The following is a 16,877-nucleotide window of genomic DNA, read 5'->3' as shown; positions in this document are numbered from 1 at the left end:
TATGTTGACAATTCCTGATCTTCAGATAGGAAATAGGTACCTATCTTTAACAAAATGTGTGCGGGAGGAGGACGATGAGGTGATTAATAAAAAGGGGGGGGGGGGGGGGAAATCACCATTAATAATAATTTTTCTTGAAACTCTGCTATAATTGGCACAAGATGCTTACAGGTAAGCCAACCTCCATAACAAGGTGTCTCTTCCTAAGCCTGAACCACTTTCTCCCCCCCCCCCCCCCCCTAAGGTAGAGTAGGCATCTTACCCAGTCAGTTTGATCTCTCCACTTGGTTGCCTGCTATATGGAAGTTGCACAGGTCAAGTGTTGAGCAAAGAGCTTACTCTATGTAAAAACATGAATGAACAGAGGTGGGGTTCCATAGATGGTTTCAGTGGAGATAATTTTATAAACCATTTCTGCACATAAAACATTGATATGTATGTGTAAATGTACCATTATAGAATAGAATGGTGTTTAAAAGTATGCATAGTGCTAGGCGGCATGTATTAGTACAGTAGGCATGTAGGGGATGGGGGATGGAGTCATGGCTTATGTGCATATTAAATAAACTATGCACTATTGTACATACCTACATTTATATTTTCTCTAGGTGTGATTTATGCAGGATTTGTGCAGATGTCTCTGTAAACTATGCTTTCTGCCCAATTATAAAATTGCCTTCCATATACACAAGTTCTAAAGTAGCAAAATCTTTGCTATAATTGATTATCATGCCAGAATGTGGGGGTTTACCAGTCTGTATCTGTGAAATGTTCTGTCTCCTTGAGCTAGTCGTATTTGATAGCTCCCTAAGGAGTTTTTGCAGGTGGTTCTTTGATCTCCACTCTGTTCTTTCTGGATGTCCTTAGAGCAGCCTGTGCTATCTGTAAAGATTCTGTGGCTTGGCATACTTTTTCTTCAGCAGGAAAATGGAAGAAATTGGCTGTAGGCATGATATGAATCTCTTACATGTGTTCAGCTACTAGCACAGATTTTGAGACAAGCTGAGTTCCCTTGATCTATCTGTGGCCTAGTTATTGGTAAGCTATAGACACCCCTCCACCCACCACCGCCCCCCATGGAATTTATAGTTGAGTATCTCCAACAAAAGTCAGAATTCAGCATTCTCTGGGTATTGTGGCCTGTTTTCGCCCTATGATATTCTAGGCCTGTTTTGTATAGTTGGGATTATGCTATTTGTTAGGTCATAACCACACAGTCCCCATATTTCTGTCAGTTATAGCAAGGAGTCATTCCTGGAGTCATTGGTCCACTTCCCACTCTCTCTCTGCAATCCTGGAGTCATTGGTCCACTTCCCACTCTCTCTCTCTGCAATCCTGGAGTCATTGGTCCACTTCCCACTCTCTATGTGCAGTTATAGCAAGGAAAAATAAGCAGCATCTAAGTAGGTAAATCAGAGCTGCCATACTGGGTTTGACTGAACGGCTATCAAGCTCAGTTTCCTGTCTGCAACAGTGGCCAGTCCAGGTCACAAGTACCTGGCAGAATCTCAAAGAAGTAGCAAGATTCTGTGCTGCTTGCCCCAAACAGTGGATTTCCCTAAATATAGCTTAATTGAACTTCCTCCAAAAACTCATCCAAAATCTTTTCCCACAGCTACCTTGTTTGTTGAATGAACTGTACTTACAAAGTACATTTGACATGTAACCTTTATGTAGTAGGATGCCAAGACCAGAGCAGGGGCAGGGCCGCCACCCGCTTCCACCCCCCTGCTCAGACAGCCACCCTCACCCCTTACCTTCCTACGTTTTCTCTCTTCCTCGGTCTGTCTCTCTCGCTGCTCCTGTGTGCCGGGACCTGGGTTATCGCATTAATGTAATCAGCTATGAAATATTCTAGGCTCCTGCGCCACAACAGTTTCTTGAAAGCATGAGGTAGTGTGTTGGACTAATGTCTATCCCCCAATGTGGTAGGTGTTTTGGAGGAGGTAATAAAAAGCCTGTGATGGGAGCCAGGGAGAGTAAAGAGGAGGGCTGACAGAATGTTGGGGCTAGAGTATTTGGCTTGAGAGGGTACCCTGGATTGTCTACTAAGAGGATCACTGTAGGGATCCTGCCACTGAGCCTACTCAGCGTAAAAGGAAGGTAGTTATAGGAATAGGGAGTAAGATGGGGGGATTTTCCAGGAAGGTCTCATGGCACTTAAAGTGACAGGAGAAAAGGTATCCAGTATTGGACTTGGGGGGGGGGGGGGGGGGGGCACAATGCAGAAAGCCTTGTGGTAGAGCTGGCTCAGTATGCAATTCTACTGCAAAACTGCTGCTCCAAAAATACCATGACATGCTATCCTATATAATAAAACTCACCTCCAACGTTCTAATGCTTGGGACCGTGGCTCCCTCAGCACGAGGTGGTCTGCTAGGCAGCATCGAACTCAATGACGTCAGCAAACACAGCTGAACGCAGGAACTGGCTGCTGGCACGTGCAAAAAAGAAAAAAAAGGCACCAGACCCACAGTAACAAAAAAAAAAAAAAAACTCAAAAGGGTGAAGAGAGAGCCTCCGGGCAACTCAGCAGGGGACCTCGACCACGCTGCAGGAAGCTGAATCGCCCTCCAGTCCTGCACTAACCAAAAAAAAAAAAAAAAAGTGAACACACAGGCTCCGGGCACCTCAGCAAGCAGCAGGAAGCTGAACAGCCCTCTGGACCCGCACTAACAAAACAAAAACAAAGGTGAAGAGACAGCCTCCTGTGCATCAGCAGGGGACATCGACTATAACGCAAGCTGCATGAAGCCTAGCAGACGGACCAACTTTCCTAACAGCAGGTACACTTATGGGAGAGAAAGGGCAGGAAAAAAAAAAGAGCACAATCACTTAAAAAAAAGAAAAGGAACTGAAAAACCAAAGGAGGGGGGGGGGGGGGGGGGGGAACTACCCTGCACCTCAGACAGAAGGAAGGGGTCATACACACACACACACACACACACACAACACAGTCTCTCACTCTTTGTGTGACACACACTCTCAAACACACACACTCTGTGTCTGACACACACACATGTTCTCTCTCACATGCAGGGAGGGGGGGGGAGGAAAAGAGAGGGGCCTGGAACTTCAAGGGGAGACAGACAAAAACACATGGAGAGGGGGGAGAGAACAGAATGAGAGGGAAAGGGGAGAGGACAAATGTTACACATGGATGGATGAAGGGCATGGACAAAAGAGCACAATCGCAGGATTAAAACAAGGAAAAGTTACTGAAAATACAAACACATGGGGGGAGGGGACGACCCTGCAACACGGACAGAAGGAAGGGGTCATGCACACACACAGAGACAGGCACACTCTCACACACACACACACTCACTCACACATACACTCACACTCAGACTCACTGCTCGCCCCTGTGGTCCCAGAACTTCAAACACAAAAGGTGGGGGTAACTGCACTTCGGACAGAACGAGGGGGTCATGCACACACGCAGACACACACTCTGGCACACTGTAGCTCTGTGTCACACACACACACTCTTTTCCACTCTCTGTGTCTCACTGTGACACACACTCAAACACACACACTTTACTAACAACTCTATAGATACCAAAAAAAAAAAAAAACCCCATTGCTAGCGCCCGTTTCCTTACAAACAGAAACGGGCCTTTTTTACTAGTAAGTAATAAACATGCAAATTATGGTAACTTTAAATTTGTGTCAGTAATCGGCAGTTCATTATCAAGTGTCACTCTGCATAGAGAGAGACATATCCAGTAGAAGAAAAGGAAGTATTAGTTCTTCTGTACAAGTTATTGGTGAAGCGCCATTTGGAATATTGTGTTCAGTTTTGGACACCAAAAGACTTGAAATGATTTAGAGGAAGGTGGCAAAAATGATGTGGCTTGTGCCAAAAGACGTATGAGAAGAGACTTGAAGACCTCAATATATATACCCTAGAGGAAAGGAGGAATGTGGTATTAATATGTAAACTAATTTTTCAGAGACAAGGAAATGGTAGAACTAGAGGTTATGAGTTAAGGTTGCAGGATGGGAGGAGCAGAGAGAGGATGGCAGATGCCTGGAAGTGTCACTTTTCCTGTTTTTGCCTGGTAATATATATAATATTTAAAAAAAAATCCCTGGTGTCTATTGGCCCACCCACCCTCACCTGACTTAAAAAAAAAAATACTGCCCTAGGGGCACTGTCCCTGACTTGGTTTAAAAATAAACTAGTCCCTGGTATCTATCAGCACCCCAAACACCTCTCGAGCTCCACAGTCCCCTGTATCTCAAAAGAGGCAGGAGCAATGCCCACTTGCTTCTGCCTCCTGTGCCACCCTTTTCAAAATGGTAGCTGTATGCCCCATGGGGTGCATTGGGTGGGCCCAGTCTGCTATAGAAGAAAATTTCTCCCTTATATGGTAGACTGGTCCCACTTGGTGCATTGCGCCGCCATTTTGAAGAGGGTGGTGCTGAAGGCAGGATTAAGTGGGCATCTCTCCTGCATCCTTTGATGTCTTGGAGGGGGGTCCTGGTGAGGGGTCGGGGATTTTGGTGAGTGCCACTAGACACAAGGGAGTGTCCCCCCCCCCCCCCCCCCAGTCCACAGTAGGGCAAGGGAGGGGCCTACTAAACCACCAGGGACTAATTTTTTTTATTTTTTTTTGGTGGGGGGGGGGGGGGGGGGTGGTAGACATGTCAGGGAGCCAGTACTGTCGGTGGCGGGGGGTGCCAGTGATATTGGGGGTTTGGAGTGGGGCAAAGGGGGGGGGGGGTGAGACGGGGCTGATGCTGACCACGGAGGCTCTATGCCAGCCTCACACCTAGCAGTAGGTTTCTGACATTGAGCTCTTGCAATAAGACAGTACACAACCTTGCATTGCAGCGGGCTAGCTAATAGCTTCTTAAGCATGCATTTTAATATGCTCTGCGCAGTCTACTGCAGGAGTAAACCTCAGCACAGAAACCCTTTTAGCATTCAGTGAACATTAAGGGCATGCTACAGCCCGTGGTACCTTTCTGCATCGGCCCCTGGGTATGGAGCTGTGAAAGAAAAGTGACTGAATTTTGGGGAGGAGGGGAGGAGGAGAAGAGAGAAATCCCTTGAAGGACCTAATAATAAAAATTCCAGTGGAGGTTAGGACTGAAAGGATCCCAGAGTCTCAGGACATTGAGTACTGCCCTTGTACTGGTACCAGAAGGAGCTGTCAAATTTGGATTGTCTTATTGAGACTATGAATTATTTGTTTTATGGCTTTTAAGGCTAGCTAAATGTTTTACAGACATTAGACCATATAGAGTAGTTTCTTGCTCAGAAGGAAGAGTCCTGGCTGCTTAGACCTCGATAACTTTTCTCCCCTTGTCTACCAGAACCTTGATTTGTTGGGCTCTATGCAGTGCTAGTGTGGAGGTGTGTGTTTGAAGAAGACATACAACTGGACTGAAAAATCAATCTTTTGTGGCAATTCAGGAATGCCCTCACCCCAATCAGTGGTGCTGCACTTGCTATAGATTTTATTTTGTTGCATCAACAGCAGACAAGCAGTTCAAGTGCTCTCAATCTTTAATATTCCCAGTCGGGTCCAACAGAGAATATTTTTTTCAGGATCGGAACATAATGGTATATAAAGAGATCAATACCCATTTTTATTAGACAGTATACATAAATACAAATAAATATTTCAACTCTAAATAAACAAGTTTCAAAGGATGTTATCACACTGAATATACATATGTGGGAGTGGAGGTTTTATACTCATGACCTGTTCCTTTATTGCATGACATGGGGCTCGTGGCTCTTCTCACCTCCGTTCAGCAGCAGGTCTGTCTTCTGGTACTATTGCAGTTGCCCCCCTTTCCAGCTATTACCTGATTGCTCTCCTAGTTGGCTGTTACATTCTATTGTACAACCAATGAGCACAGACCAGGAGAGGGACCTTGGGGTGATTGTTTCGCTGCCTTAATATTCTTGGCCACTATGTGACAAGGTGGTGACTAGCCAGAAGGATGATAAACTGCATAGAGAGAGGCATATCCAGTAGAAGGAAGGAGTTATTAGTTTTGCTGTACAAGTTATTGGTGAGGCCCTATTTGGAATATTGCGTTCAGTTTTGGGCACCATTACCTCGCTAAGGACATCAAAAGACTTGAAATGGTTCAGAGGAAGGCAACAAAAATGGTGGCTTGTGCCAAAAGACGTATGAAAAGAGGCTTGAAGACCTCAATATGTATACCCTAGAGAAAAGGAGGAATGTGGAAATATGATAGACCTTTAAAACTTTAAAGGTATTAATATGTAAACTAATTTTTCAGAGGCGGGGAAGTGGTAGAACTAGAGGTCATGAGTTAAGGTTGCAGGGTGGGAGACTTAGGAGCAATGTCAGGAAATATTTTTTCAGAGATAGGGTGGCGGATGCCTGGAATGCCCTCCCACGGGAGGTTGTAAAGACACAAATAGTGACGGAATTCAAGAATGCGGATAAACATAGAGGAACTTTATAGATAAAAGAGGCCTTATCAAATCAAGACACCTTATAGTTTTAACATGGAGGAAAAAAGACTTAAGAGACCACACAGGCAACAAATAACGTTGAACTGTGTAACTGTAAGTGGTGGAGGGGAGCAGCAATGCTGACCCATGATGGACTGTGCAAACCACCGTTACATCCTACCCTACCAAGTATAACCATACCAAGATTAGTACACCAAAACTTACTACCTATGAGACAAAACAAAAAAGAAACAAGAGATGCTCCTAGAAAAAGGAAAATATTTCTGCCTTAATATGATAGACACTAATACAAAAATGGAAAGGACAGATAATACAAGAATGAAAAGGACAGAGCCAAGCAATAAGTTGTTAAATGGGGTAGTCTGCTGCTAACTAAACTCCTTGGCTAGAGAAGGATATCCCTCTTTCAGTTTTTATATTGTATATTCCTTCCTCTGCTTGGTCTGCAAGCACTCAGATCAGCTGTCATGAGCATAAGTTTTGTTTCTCCCTACTGCTGTCTATACACAGAGTGCATAAGCTTTGATTATCAGTAAACAGCAAATATTGTTATGCACTGCTTAGAAAACCACATGATAAGGAGAAACACATGAGGAACTGAAGCTATGCGGCCCATATATGGCAGATAAAATTGAAAAAACTTGTTGGTGAGAGGCTGAGGACCCTCCAAAGAAGGAAATGTTCCTCCACAAATATGTGTTTAGAGGAGGAGTCAGGTGTTTCATGCAACTTGTTTGCTGTTGCTGCATGTTCAACTGTTTGGTCTCAGCTGGTACTTTAATAAACAGCTAGGACCCGACATGGGACCATGTTTCAGCATAGTCGCCGGCTTCAGGGGTCTAGGGGATAACATAATGTTAATATGAACATATATACATGGATATGTGTGTTTGCACATTATATTAAATCAATTTGTTATTTGTCAATTAGATTGTAAGCTCTGTCGAGCAGGGACTCTTTCTTCATGTTCAAGTGGACAGCGCTGCGTACGTCTAGTAGCGCTATAGAAATAAGTAGTAGTAGTAATATAGAATGTTAAAACATGTACATGTACATGTACATGTAAAACATGTACATTTATATATATATAAAATGTGTGTATATGCATATATGTGCACACCAAAGAGGCTGATAACATATGTAATATGTATAAAGTAGACGGGCATTCCAAATTATCCAAAAACATTAAGGGCTCTGTTTACTAAGACATGCTAGCATTTTTAGCGCATGCTAATGTTAGAGACACCCATATATTCCTAAAATGCTAGTGCACCTACAGCGCAGCTTAGTAATGATATGTCATATTAAGAGTGAACAGTGTCCATGTCAGCTACTCTATATAGGCAAGACTAAGAGAATGATAAAAACTAGTATCATTGAACACTAGATGTATTAATACAAATATTGAAACTTCACCTTTAGTGGAACACATTAGGGCATTCAATAGACAATCTAAAATTCTTTGCATTTAAGATTTTTAAGAACAGTTAGAGGAGGGGTGACTTGACATTCTCTCCGTGAGGAACAAAGATTGATTTTTTTTTGCCTGAAAACTGTTTCAACTGGTTTCAATTTAGGAATCAATTATAAACCATTTCTCTGATGTTGGTAAGCTGTATCATCATACAATCATGTTTGTACTCCATGGTCCACGTGTCAGATTTCTGCATTATTTGCATTTTATATTTGTATTTATGTGAAAAAAATTTTGTGGTTTTTTTTTTTTTTTTTTTTTTGCGTAAATTGGGTGGTTCTTTTAGCTAATGTCACCTTTATGCAGTGTCTTTTATGATATTTATGGCGTTGTCATTATTCTTTGTATTTTCACATTTTTCTGTGTTAGGTTGTTTTTCCTTTTGTTCCAAATCATGGTAATAGCTTACGCTTGCTCATTTCCCTGCTGTGGGCAATTAATGCTGTAACAGGAACACACTTTTATTTACACATTACAGCCAATATATATATTCCTTTCAAAGTGCATTCAGGATGTTCCTAATGAGTCTGCATATTTTGCTCCTCTTACAGCCATTTAGCACAATCAGTTTTTCATAGTGCACCTTCAGTTACATATAACACATTACATATTTTCCTCAGAGTATTTTTTTTTTAATTTTTACGGCAGCCTATTTATAGTATACATTTTCATTTAGGGGCCCTTTAACTAAGCTGAGGTAAAAAGGGCCCTGCACTAGTGGAAGGGGCCATTTTTTTACCGCAGCGGGTAAAAAGGCCGAAAAAAGACATGGCCATACAGTAAAATTGCTTACTGTGTGACCATGCAGGGGTGGGGCACTTAACTGCCACCCATTGAGGTGGCAGTAAGGGCTCCCGTGCTAACTCGTCTGTAATCGGGAAGTATGCGGCGCTGCACAATTACCGCTAGGTAACCCCTTGCGTAAATATTTTTCAAATATTTCCACTAGCGCCAGAAATGCTGCATGCTGGGGGTGGAACTACTGCTGGCACCCGCGTTGGGCCTGTGGTAGTTCTGGAAGGTGAGTGGTAAGTCTGCATTGGGCTTACCGCTGCTTAGTAAAAGGGCCCCTTAAATATTCAGTATTTTTTTTATCATATACTTCCTTGTCATCTATACCAGACCAGTCCAGACTAATGGGTTATGTCCAGCGGAAGGAGACGGAGAAAATACTTCCAAGTAAACCGCCCCTTAAGGGTATCGTGAAGCTTGGAATGTTCAGTATTTTCTCTGTCTCCTAGGGATGGTGGACGGATCGTGCAGCTGCTCTGGATTGCTGGCTGGTAGCTCCTGTCCCAGATTCTTCTGGTGACAGTGGAGCCAGGGGTATGCTGGTAGCCGTGTTGGGGCTAGTTTTAGATGATACTCAGTGGTCCTGAGTTCCTCATCTGCCAGCTAGGGTGATATCCAGTGACCCTGGTTCCCTCCCCTCCCCTTCCTCCCATGGCTGTCTTTCTAGCAGGGTGATGGTTGATTGTGGCATGGAGTAACTTGTCTCCCCTGTGGGGTTCTTCTCTTCTGTGGTGGTAGGTATATCTGAATTTCTGCCTCTGAGGTAAGCCTTTATTTATTCCTGTCACTAGTGAAGAAGGTTGTTTATAAAAGAAAAAAAAAGGAAACTTTGTTTTTTCCCTCCTTTTCTGCCTCTGAGGTAAACCCTTTTTAATTCCTGTCTCTAGTGAAGAAGCTTGTTTAAAAAAAAAAAAGAAGAAACTGTTTTTCCTTCTTTCTCTTGCCTGTTACCTGATTTATTTTCCCACCTTTGGCAATGTATTCTAGGGGGCCACTTGCAAAGTTTCTTTGAATTTTGGTGGCCGGCGTCTGATTCTGATCTTGGACCCTTCTGAGCTGGTACCAGTTGCTTTGATTTTTTTTTTTTTTTTTTTGTGGGGCATGGCTCGTGCCTGGATCACGACACTAAGTTGTTTTTCTCCTCTTCACAGTCCTAGACGGCGGCTGGTTCAGAGGGCGGCCCCATTGCTGGAACTTGTATCTTTGCGGTTCGCAGGTCTTAGTCTGCCATTTCCAAAGTGGGGGAAGTCTCTCGCTGCCTCTGTTTGGCTGCAGCCTTGGTCTTTTTAGTCCAGGGCTATTTTTTCATTCCTGTCAGCCTTACACGGCTGTTGGTCAGTTTTTTTTCAGACCATCCGGTCTCTGCTGCTTCTGGCATCTTGCTTGAGACGCCCCTGCTATTTGATTCTTGTTTTGGCAGCAGTTTTTCCTCCCTTCCGTAGGGAGGTTCTGGTTCTCTCGTCCCCGTGGATCCCTCCTGTCTGCTCTGGTTTGTCTGCATGGTACTTTCCTTCTGGTGGGGGTCTGACTTGCCCTTGGTGTGCGACTACTAGCTCAAATCCCTCTTCTGAGTACCCTCGGGAGTGCCATTTTTGCCAGTTGTTTGCTTGGACTCGGTTCATTGTCTCTTTTCGGGAATGTGCCTTTTTAGGACTAGTTTGTCACAGCTCTTCCTTGCTTCCATTGCTTTCAGGTGGGAGTTTTAGCCTGGCACTGGCGGATTTTGCCTTTTCTAGTTTCAGTTGCCTTTCTCCTGGCACATTTGGCACTCCTTCCTTTTTCTGTAAGGGACGCAGTTCTTTCCTACTCAGCAGATCTATTGCTGTGCATCTGGATTATCGCCTTTTAGCTCTGCAGTTTTCTCTACTTTTCTGCAGGGAAGTGGCTCTGTTCTAGGTCTGGAGTTTGACTCTCCTTAGCTGGTTTTTCCTCAGTTTGGTGTTAGTGGCCAGCTTCCTCTTTGTTCCTGGCCTGGCAAGAGTTGTTTCTTCCTCACTGCCTTACGGCTGCATTTTGCTCCCTATGGTCTGAGGATTCCAGCTCCGTGATGCTTACCTCCCTCTTCCATATCATCATGCTGATCAATCCATAGACTGGTGGGTTGTGTCCATCTACCAGCAGGTGGAGATAGAGAGCAATCCTTTTGCCTCCCTATATGTGGTCATGTGCTGCCGGAAACTCCTCAGTATGTTCTCTATCTCAGCAGGTGGTGGTCACACACAGCAGCAGCTCTGGCTAGGTCTCCAAGCCTAATTTTTAGGTTTTGTTGAGTACCTGGGGTTGAGGGCTCTTCTTGAGCAAGTGCAAACCTGGTGGTGCCAGGTCCCTCCTTTTCTCCCCCCCTCCCGCTGGCTCAGTTTAAAAAAAAAAAAAAAATTTTTTTGACGTCCTTTAAGGGCGTTTATTTCAACGTTTATATCAGCGTTTATTGCAGCTGCTCACTGGGACACCAGTTCGTTACAGCTTGGAGCGAGAAGCAGGTAATTTTACCTTTTTATAGCGGGCAGGGGGTTCCCCGTTCAGTCTCCACGTTGGCTTATGGCGTCGGAGGGCGAGGGCGCGAAGATTCGCTCCCCGGACCGCGTGTGTGCGTCTAGCGGGGATGCGGGGGTTTTCAAAGCCTCAATCGCCTTTGTTGGGCATCAGTTTGGAGTCCAGTCAGTGTCCCAGTTCTTCGGTGCGGCGGTTTTTCCCGCCATAAGCGCCCATCCCCCGCTGCTCGCCCACTCCATGTTGGCCGGCCACTCTGCTCGGGCGGCTTCTTCTTGGGCCGCCCTCGAGCTGGGAGACGTTAATGCTATGGTCGCCCTTGATTCGGGCGACGGCAAGAAAGCGGCGAAGGTTAAGCTCCATTCTTCCCACGTGGCTCCTGCTCGGAGTTTCGCGCCGGACGCCATTTTGGATGTGCAGCATGTTTCTCCCCCGCTCTTGTGAGCGCCGGTTGAGGGTGCGTCTAGGGCCGTGGCCCAGGCGACAAGTGCACAGTCTAAGGGGTTTCTCCCCTGAGTTCTTTTTGCTGCTGCATCAGGCTTTTCTTATGATAAAACACTGCCCCGGCTCCCCCCTCTGATCAAGGGGCTGAGGTCTCCGGAAGCAAACGCCCTCGGGTGGACTTCCAGGCCCTAGAGGACTCGGTCTCCTCTGATGTAGATGAGGGCAGCGTATCTGAGTTCTCCCAACGGTCCTTTGGGGATTCCTTGGAGGAGACGGATTCCCGCTCGGATGGAGCGGATGAACCCTCTGCAGCACGGATCTTTCGCTCAGAGGATTTGCCCAACCTGTTTGTGCAGGCCATGAGCATTTTGAAGATTTCCTCTTCGGAGGACGTCTCTCCCTCAGCCTCTGTTGGCTCTGCCATTATGCGGGGGACTAAGCGCCCGCCTAGAACCTTCCACGTGCATTATTGCACACCTTGATTTCAGCTCAATGGGATTTCCCAGAAGCGAGCCTTAAAGTGGCTAGGGCTATGTCCCGCCTCTATCCTCTGCCTGAAGGTGAACGGGAGGCCTTTCTTGGGCCTACCGTAGATTCTTTAATCACTGCGGTGACTAAGAAAACGGCGTTGCCGGTGGAAGGTGGCACGGCCCTAAAGGACGCCCAAGACAGGAGATTGGAGGCGGCTTTAAAGTTGTCCTTCGAGGCGGCTGCTTTAAGTTTACAGGCCTCAATTTGTGGCTCCTATGTGGCCAGGGCGTGCCGGACGCTTGCGCAGCGGGCTTCCCCCTCAGATCCTTCCTTGAGGGCTGATTGGCCAGCCCTGGAATCAGGCTTGGCCTACTTGGCAGGCTGGCTGTATGATGTCTTGAGAGCCTCGGCTAAAGGTATGGCTCAGACAGTCTCTGCATGGTGGTGGCTTTGGCTGAAGCATTGGTCTGCTGTCCATGCCTCTGTCTCGCCTGGCTAAGTTGCCTTTTAAAGGGAAGCTGCTCTTTGGGGTCGAGCTGGACAAGATTGTGACCGATCTCGGCACGTCTAAGGGCAAGAGGTTACCGGAGGTCAGGGCTCGGGCCAATGGTGCCCGCCCCGGTTCCTCCAAAGGACGGTTTCAGGAAGCCCGTCGGTATTGCCCTGGCAATTCGAGCTCCTCTGCCCCCTCTTCCATCAAAAGGAATTTCTCCCCCAAGTAGCATTCCTTTCGCAGAGACCGCCGTCCCGGAGGTGCCTCCTCCGGTCCTCCCCCAGGGTCTTGTACCCAATGACGGGGCGCTGGTCCATGGCCCAGAGCAGATTGGAGGACGCCTATCCTCATTTCTGGGCGAGTGGACCAGGGTAACTTCGGACGCTTGAGTGCTGGATGTCATCAGAGACTGCTACAAGCTAGAGTTTGAGAAGACTGATAGACTGGAGTGGGCTTCAACGGCAACCCCAGTAGTTGGAACATAAGGATAGGGCCAGATAGACTTCTGTGGTCTTTGTTCTAGAAACACGAAAGAATGCCGACCCTTAAGAATCGGATTTGTGCACTCTCCCTGCAGGTCTGCGGTCAAGCTGTGGCAGTGCAGCAGACTTTGGACAATCTGATCCGCCTGGGTGCGGTCGTTCCGGTGCCAGAAGATCCTCTGACAAGGGACGTTACTCCATTTCTTTGTGGTACCTAAGAGAGGAGGTTTTGTCCGGCCTATCCTCGACCTCAAGAGGTCACTCGGGCTTTGGAAGTTCGGCACTTCCGAATGGAGTCTCTACGCTCTGTTATAGCGGCAGTACAGGCAGGGGAGTTCCTGGCATCCTTGGACATCAAGGAAGCTTACTTGCATATTCCCATCTGGCCTCCTCATCAACGCTTTCCGCGTTTTGCAGTTCTGAGGACACTCCCAGTTCAGAGCCCTCCCTTTCGGGTTGGCTACTGCTCCGCGGACCTTCTCCAAGTTATGGTGGTCATCGCGGCCTTCCTACGCAAGAAAGGAGTACAAGTCCATCCTTATCTGGACGACTGGTTGATCCGAGCCCCCTCTTATGCAGAGTGCGGCAGAGCTTCAGACCGGGTGATTGCTCTTTTGAGCTCCCTGAGGTGGATCATCAACTGGGAGAAAAGCCAGCTGCGCCCGACTCAGTCCCTGGAGGATCTGGGAGTTCGATTCGACACCCAAGTGGGCAGACAATCGGATTGTCAAGCTTCAGGCTCAGGTGGACAAGTTCCTAGCAGCCTCTTCTCTTCGGGCTCGGGACTATGGGCAGCTGTTGGGCTCTATGACGGCCACGATGGAAGTAGTGCCCTGGGTCAGGGCCCATATGAGACCTATACAGCTCTCTGCTGCAGCGATGGACTCCAGCTTCGGAGGATTACACTGTGCGCCTTCCCTTGGATCCAGCGGTGCGCAAGGCGCTGAGCTGGTGGCTGAGGCCAGACAAGCCGTCTGCAGGAATGCCTCTTGTGACCCCGGAGTGGGTTGTCGTCACGGCGGACGCCTCTTTGTGGGGCTGGGGAGCCCACCCTTTGGGAAGGACAGCGCAGGGGCTCTGGTCTCCTGCATAGGCAGAGTAGTCTATCAACCTCCCGGAACTCAGATCCATTTGGTTGGCGCCTTTGGAGTTTCTCCCGGGCCTGGCGCTGAAGCCAGTACGGGTCCTGTCGGACAATGCCACGGCTGTGGCTTATGTCATTCACCGTAGAGGTACCAGGAGCGCCCCTCTAGCCAAGGAGGCCATGAAGCTATGCCTGTGGGCGGAAGCAAACCTGGAACAGCTGTTGGCGGCCCACATTGCGGGAGTCATGAATATTGCTCAGGCGTTCTTGGACATCACGAAGTGCTGGGGCCAGCCGAACCTAGATTTGATGGCGTCTTCAGCCAATTTGCAAGTGCCGCGCTTTTTCAGCAGAGGACGGGACCCTCGATCTCTGGGAGTAGGTGTTCTTCTCCCACAGTGGCTGACACAGGAGCTCCTCTTTGGGTTCCCGCCTTGGCCCATGTTGGGCAGGGTGCTAGGCCGGGTGGCAAAGCATCCGGGCAGGATAATCCTGGTGAGTCCGGATTGGCCCAGACGTCCCTGGTATGCGGACTTGATCAGGCTCTCAGTGGACAGACCTCTGCAGTTGCCAGCGGAGTGCATCAGGGTCCCGTGGTGATGGAGGATCCCTCCCCCTTTGGTCTTACAGCCTGGCTATTGAGCGGCAGCGTCTGAGGAAGAAGGGCTTCTCAGACAAGGTCATCGCCACTATGCTCAGAGCGAGGAAGCGCTCTACTTCTACTGCTTACGCCAGGGTTTGGCGTACCTTTGCATCGTGGTGTGAGGCAGGCTCACTTTCTCCCTTCACTGCTCCAATTTCATCAGTGTTGGCGTTCCTGCAAGAAGGTCTGGAAAAAGGCCTGTCGCTCAGTTCCCTTAAGGTCCAGGTAGCGGCTCTTGCTTGCTTCAGGGGCCACCTGAAGGGTGTTTCCCTGGCATTGCAGCCAGATGTGGTGCGCTTTCTCAAGAGAGTTATTCACCTGCGCCCTCCTCTGCACGCAGTGGTACCTGCGTGGAATCTCAATCTGGTGCTAAGAGCCTTGCGGAAGCCGCCTTGTGAACCCTTGTCGAGGGCATCTCTGAAAGAATTGACGTTGAAAGCAGTCTTTTGGTGGCTGTCGCTTCAGCCAGAAGAGTTTCCGAGCTCCAGGCGCTATCATGTCGAGAGCCCTTTCTGCAGATCACTGAGGCAGGAGTGTCTATTCACACAGTGCCTTCCTTCCTGCCCAAGATTGGTCCTCGCTTCCATGTGAATCAGCAGCTCTGTCTACCCTCCTTTCGTAGGGAGGACTACCCAGAGGAGTACTCTGCTCTCAAATATTTAGATGCGAGACGAGTCATCAGATACTTGGAAGTGACCAATGATTCCGGAAATCGGATCATCTGTTTGTGCTGTTCACAGGTCCTCGTAAGGGTCTGCAGGCTGCCAAGCCTACAGTGGCACGATGGGTCAAGGAACACATTGCAGCGGCTTATGTGGTCGCAGGGAAGGTGCCGCCTATCCAGCTGAAGGCTCACTCCACTAGAGTACTGGCGGCCTCGATGGCAGAGGCAGAGTCCGTCTCCTTGAAAGAGATTTGTAGGGCGGCAACTTCGGCATCGGCTCATACCTTCTCCAGACATTACCGCTTGACTGTGGCTGCTCGGGCGGAGGTCAGGGATTTCTATGTCCCGCCCTGGGTGAGTACTGCTTCGGTACATCCCACCAGTCTATGGATTGATCAGCATGATGATATGGAAAGAAAATTATCAGGTATGATACATAATTTTACCTTGGCTGGAGTTCTTTCTCTACGTTGACTGTTGCTTCGTATCGGTTGCCTAGGAGGGCGGTCATTGTGGCTCAGAGACCACTTGAGGGCTGAGAGTGTTTCTTGGGGCATGGGACTTTCTCTTCTTGTAGTTTTAGTCCCTCTGGGCCAGGGGAGTGCAGTTCCAGGTCTGCATTTCCACAAGTTGTGCTCCTTTCCTGTTGACCTCCTGGCAGCACCTTCTTCTCTGGCTATTCCCTGGGGTTCCATCTATGCATTTTGCTTGTTGAGCACAGCTCCATCGCTGCATGTTGAGCGCGGCTCCATTATTCCATGCAGTTCCACCGTTGCATGTTGAGCGCGGCTTCATTGTTGCATGTAGTTCCACCGTTCCATGTTGGGCATGGCTCCTTCGCTGCATGCTGGGTACAGTTTCACAGTTCCAGGTTGGCTTTAGTTCCATCGCTGTATGTTGAGGACAGCTCTATCATGGCTTGTTGAGTGAAGTTCCTTCGCTGCTTATTCTGCAACCTTTCATCTCTGCATGTTGAACGCAGCTCCATTGTCACATGTTGAGTGTAGTTCTTTCTCTGCAGGTCTCAGCGTAGGGCACAGTCCTGTGTCTGCATGTAGAACACAGCTCTGGTTCTGCCTGTGGAACGCAGCTCCTTGTCTGTGTGTGGCATGCAGTTCTCTTTGCGTATGGAACGCAGCTCCCTGTCTGCAGGCAGAGCGCAGCTCCACCACCTGTTGAGTGTAGCTCCATCTCTGTATGTTTAGTGCAACTCCTCTGCAAATTGGGTGAAGTGGCGTACAGCTCTGTGACTGCATGTGCTATATAGCTTCATGTCTGTGTAGGAAGCATAGCTCCTTGCTGGCGTCTGGAGCGCAGCTCCTTGTCTGCGTTTTATACACAGTTCCATTGCTACCGCAGCTTCAGTTCTGCAG

At 48.0% G+C, this 16,877-nt stretch overlaps 1 protein-coding gene across 8 annotated transcripts in view; it reads left to right on the top strand.

Annotated features, from left to right (window-relative positions):
• LOC115461245 (PC-esterase domain-containing protein 1A-like) overlaps window positions 1-16,877 on the top strand; it is a 183,321-nt gene that overhangs the window by 99,383 nt on the left and 67,061 nt on the right. The gene's annotated exons all lie outside the window — the stretch shown is intronic.

The sequence above is a fragment of the Microcaecilia unicolor genome, chromosome 2 (assembly GCF_901765095.1).
Source record: "Microcaecilia unicolor chromosome 2, aMicUni1.1, whole genome shotgun sequence".
Lineage (NCBI taxonomy): Eukaryota > Metazoa > Chordata > Amphibia > Gymnophiona > Siphonopidae > Microcaecilia > Microcaecilia unicolor.
This window is presented reverse-complemented; position numbering and strand designations above follow the sequence as displayed.